Genomic DNA, 6,000 nt, shown 5'->3' with positions numbered 1-6,000 from the left:
TAGTGTAACTCATTTTCATTTACATATTTTGTTTATTACATTGATAAAGATGGCTTTTAGTAGTATTAAAGTAATTTATTTCATATTTTAGTAAAGACTATTGGCAGTTACGTAGCCATTGCAGAACCGTTTTCTTCAGCTTTCGTTTTACTTTTCGAGCTTTTGTCTAAATCCTTATCCCGCTACATTAACTTACCATAAATAATAACCATTGTCAGCTAAAATTTCTTGCTTGTTTTTTGTATGATTTATTATTTTATTTGATACTAGCTGTTGTACCCGTGCTTTGCAACGGGAAGAGGACACAAAATATAAACATTTTAATCTTTACATCTGTTGCATATAATAGTTACACATTCCCCAACGCTTTTAGAAACAAAATTAAGCTTTTATGGCCTTAATAGAAACGTTTAAGTTATGACTTTTAAATCCGGTAAGTAGTGGATACCACCATTTCTTCTCCCTTAATAATATATATTTTTATTTATTATTGACATTTTATATTTCAATTTTAGGACTAAAAATTAATAGCAAATACAGTATATGTTTCATTGCATCTCTGATTCTACTCTACAAAAATATTAAAAAACATCTTAAACCAGTTTTTTTAATCAGTTCCATCGTCTATTGCCTTTATATTTTCACACTTACCATTAAGTAAACATAGTAACAGATATTTCATTAATTTTAGAAACAAAAGAACACTGCGTACTGCTTAGTTTTATTATATTTTCCTTGGTTTAATTTAATCAGTGGTGTGGCAAAACACAAATAATAAATGTATCAAATAAAGTTAATGTGAACTGAAAATTATGTTAAGATAAAATAAGAGTATTTTGTATTACCATTTTATAATTAAATATAGTTACACATATACAACAGATTTTAGAAAACAAAAATCAACGTACAATTTAGTTATTGATGATATTCTTTAGTTAAATTAAAGCATAGATTTAGCAAAACACAATAACTTAATTTACCTAAATATACATATAAAAAACAATGTGATGTGAAAGTTATGTAAAGTTAATCTAACACGCATTTATTTAAAGTAGCCTCCAAATTCATATAAAACATCTATACATTGTAATTTTCATGCTGTTTCCATGAAATCATATTAATAACATTATTTTATATAACTTAGACGCTTTAAAAAATCCAAAGCAGAGCCGGAGTCGAGACAGCAACGGTTATAGAATCTTTTTTTTCTATAATCATTGACATAGTTTTAGAATAAATAATCCATGATAAAAGGTTAGATTAAAATAAACCTACCTCATAGTTATGGAAAATATTATATTTAATTTCTTTGTATCAGCTGTCTGAAATTGTGAAATATGCAGTTTAGCAGTTCTTCTTGTTTACATTTAAATGTCAACGCAAATGTAAGCAAACATTATTAGTGTTCTCATCGCAGCCATGGAGACCAATCAATATTTACTTTTAAAATCTTCACCTCACAACTTTTAAAGCCAAAGGGCAAAGCTTACGGTCAGTATTGAAATGTGAATAGTCATATAATGGTCCTTGGTATGGTAACTATATTTTTGTAAAATTTTACCCCAGTTTGTTCCGTAGTTTTTGCACCTAGTAGTAACACACATACAGACAGACACCATTAGATTTTTATATAATAGTATAGATAAAATAGAATCTTAGTAGAGCAATGTAAGCGTTTACTTCGGCATCTAATGAACACTTTGATGGCAACAGAAATATTTAATTGTCAACTAGTTGAAAAATAAAAGGATTTCCAATCGTAAGTAAGTGTAGCCCTAATATCAATAACTAAACTTGAGAGAACTCTGTAATTTTGTAATTTTATCGTAAAAATGTTTAATGTTAAAAATGTGTAAAAAAATACACTTACTCTCTGGTTTAATTGCCCAATCGAGTATGATTATTAGATATCAGTTTCATAAAAAGTGGGAAATATAGCAACTTTCAACTACCTTGAAGGAGTAAAATTGTATCTTGAGACCACAGAACAAGATAACTCATATATTTCAACAATTCATTTTTGTGTTGTTTGTAAAACGTGTAAAAACTATTCTGACGACACCTCAAGAAGTAAATACATTTTGATAGCCTGGCAATTTCGGAGATATAAAAACACCGAAACATGTGAAGTTTTTCAAACTATTTTACTTGTTAATGATTGTCTGACGAGGTTTGTAAAGCCATTATTTGTCATGTATTTCTATTATGAACTTTTTATTTACTGGTATCCAATGCAGTACTTGTAACAAATAAAGGTTTAACCTACCTGCTGTCTGTCTGTATCTTTTTAAAATGATTATTTTATTTACCACACATGGATAAGCTATCCGAAAGTCTACTCATAGAAAATTCTAGCCTTATTTAGTATTTCTCAGATACTTTGCTGAAGATGACAACCTGAACCTAGACTGAAATGTCAGCTAAATAATTCTGTAATGTAATATGGTTTTCATCTAAAGGATGTTAATAATAAAACCTTTTCATGTGTAAATTAAAGGCCAATATAAAGGTTTCTGTTCAATTTTACGAGTCGATAAGTTTAGGGAACCCTTTACGTTGATGTTAGGCAAATAAAATAATACAACCATTGATGTGTAAAGATTATTTGCTTACCAAATGCATCTAATCCTTTAAGAAATCAGCAAATAAAGCCAAGATAAAACAAACGCCCAATGAATAAATCATCAGTAATTTTAACAGCATCTTTTTACTTTGACTCATACATAACTAACCCTTGCTGAGTTGACGTCACTCTGCATTTAAAATGGGTTGGGAGATTATGTATAAATAAACAATACGCCATCTTCCGTTTGTGAAAGAAAAACAATATTACCTCCAGTTGAGTAAAAAAGAGTTTTAATTTTAAATTTAAACTTGAATTCTTTCATTACTAAATAAACAAGTAAACTCTGAATACAAATTTGTTCACAACAATAATGTTTATTTTTAGAAGTATGGGTTAGAAGGCGAGTCAAGTGAACAAGTTTGCTCTGTCTTCGACTTTATTCTTTTCTTAGAAGCCAACTGAAGTTGATTTTACTACGTCATTATCCATCATATTGATAAAGTTAACATAAATAATTGTAAAGATACAGGTAGTCAATGAGATCCTCGTTAATTAATATGTGTCTTAAAAAAAAAATAATTTATGTCTAAAACTCAACTAACATTTACAGAATATAAATTATTTATTAAAATCATTGAATGAGACTATTAACATACTTAAATCTAAAATACATTGTAAATTATACGTGTATATATTGTATATATAATTAAGATATCTATATTAAATCAGATCTTTCAGTAAAAATGAACAATCGTGACATAATAGCAATACAGACAATATGCCATTATGTAAATTTCCATGCAATGTAATGTGTTCAATCCAGTCATTGTTTTTTTTTTTTTTTTGCTTATGCGTTGTTTAACTTTCTTACATATTATTCACACAATTTCATGAAATAATTGAAGAATTACGCCTTGTAATGGCATTTTACAACACGCAAAACCTGATATTTTGATTGACGAGTGCCCCGTAAAGAAGTTTATGATAAAAAACGTGTTGAAGAGGTAAGCATATATTTGCCAACAACTCATTAATCAATATATTACAGTACCCCAACAATTTTTTTGCATAATCTCACGTATTTCAAGATAAATGTGTGAAAATGTGTTCCTCAGATTTTTTTGTTAACGAATGTAGAATTTTGTGTTAATGAATGTAGATCATTCTCAGCTGTTATTTGACAACAAAGTTTTATTAACTTATAAAGTTTCAATTTAAAATCCATAAAATTGTCAATAGAAAATGAGATCAGGAATTTTCTCTTAAAAGGGTTGATAAAAAACCTCGCAGCATTGTAATTTATGTAGACGTATTTATAATATGAGAGAAATTATTATTTATCATTCGTGGTATTGAGAACATCAAACTATTGAATAAGTAAACTTCTACTCCGTCACATTCCCGTATCAAAAGTAATTTCAATGTACACTTTAAATACAAATTACGGCTGTATGGTAATTGAACGGTTTTTTTACCAAGAACATTTTGAAGGGTAAGGAGAAGGTATACATGACACCCTACCGCATTTCACGCTTGTTCTACATTTATATTTTTTGTTTAAGTACGTTTATTTCATTCCTAACGTAGTGTAGGATTGTAAAATAAGGTTCGATGCTGAAATAAACCCCTAGATATGGTGTTATTCTAATCTTATCTTAGTTTAAACAATAATAATTACGAGGACAGAGGTTTTAAAGTACAAGATTTAATGGTATATAAATGGTTGAAATAAGGTTACAAAAATTCTTCAGGGGTGGGGATTCGTGCAGACTGAATCAAAAGATTTCGTTGATGCCTAATTTAAATTTTCAATAAGTATGGCAAGTCATAAATTAAATAATCTTTTAGAAACAATAAATAGGAAGGATTTTGATTTTTATGAATGTAGGTAAGTTGGGTCCAAATGGATGTTTGAAGAGTCTATAGTCTGAGTTAATAACTTAATAAATGGAATTTTCCCGCCAATCTTCTATAATAACAATTTTCTTCTTAATGTAGTCCTAAATTCTTCTATCTTCTGTTAACTTGATTTGGATATTATGCCAATACTTTATTTTATAATTTCACAATTAATAGTTTTAAAAACTGTATGTTCTTCTTGGATGCCTTAACTGCACTGTCCTGTTCATTGTTGTAAATCCTTTCTTAAAATATGGGGTTCACATAAATAAAAAAAAATTGTTGAATTTTACTTTTAATCTTGAACCCAGATGCACTGTATTTTAATTGGAGGAATGTTTTTGAATAATTATTTTGGATAAGCCAATGAATAAGTTTTGATTATGAATTATATATATGTTGAGACAATATGGTTTTAACAATATTAACAATGAAAATGAATAAATATTAAAAATATAACAAGATTGAGTTTGGAATTTAAATAATGACTATATTTATAAACATTGAATTTTGAGTCATTACAATGCAAACTCATTTCTACTGCGATAAGTACATTTTAAGGTGTATAAAAATAAATAAATATATATGTATGGATATTCAGCTGTAAAAACTTTAAAATCAGTCATAGCGTATTATTTTTAACACATAGAGATTTAATTTGTGTACTTTTCGTACATCCTATCTTCACATTTTAGGACGCTTAACTATAGACCAGAACCAAAACTGCCAAAAAGATTTTGTAAATAGAGTTTGTAGGTACTGGGTAGGATTTTGGAGTTGAATACTTTTATTTCGATATAAATTATAGTTTTTGTTTTTGTATATCACAATCCATGTCGAAAAATTAGTAATAGATCAAATAACTGCAAACAATAAATGGACCAATCTGCAAAACATCGGGTGATAAATAATCCAGCAATGGATACTTTTCAATTGATCAAGAGATGTTGGAAATATTTATATTGTCATAAATGCTTTGTTTAGTTCGATAAGCATGCTGATACTGGAAGTCTTTGGGGATGTAGATTATGAAATTAATATCTAAGCCAACTCAATATTGAAATGTACTTATTTATATACTGTTGAAATCATAAAACTTATTATTTATTATTTTTAGTTTATATTTAATTTAAATGGAAAATGCTCATCTTGTGGATATCGTTTATTAAATTCGCAGGATATATTTTATTAGTTTTTTACTGAAAGTTCCCGTGTAAACAATGTTTAAAGCTCTTCTTTGCTTATAAAATAATATCTTCGAACCACTAAATAATAAAATAGAATGAATACTTAGGGTCATCGAAAATTCCAATTTAAGCATTTATAATTGTAATTCTAAAATACAGTATTATGAAACGTCAATTCTTGCATTGAGGATATGATTAATCCAAACTTCCACAATTTTTGAGAAAAGACAATCTTTTCATCAACTTATGCAGACTAAGCACACAGAGTCATGCAGACTAAGCACACAGAGTCATGCAGACTAAGCACGTAGAGTCATGCAGACTAAGCACACGGAGTCATGCAGACTT

Source organism: Macrosteles quadrilineatus, unplaced genomic scaffold, assembly GCF_028750875.1.
Source record: "Macrosteles quadrilineatus isolate MER2022 unplaced genomic scaffold, UCM_ALF_1.0 Scaffold_8__2_contigs__length_117827958, whole genome shotgun sequence".
Lineage (NCBI taxonomy): Eukaryota > Metazoa > Arthropoda > Insecta > Hemiptera > Cicadellidae > Macrosteles > Macrosteles quadrilineatus.
This window is presented reverse-complemented; position numbering follows the sequence as displayed.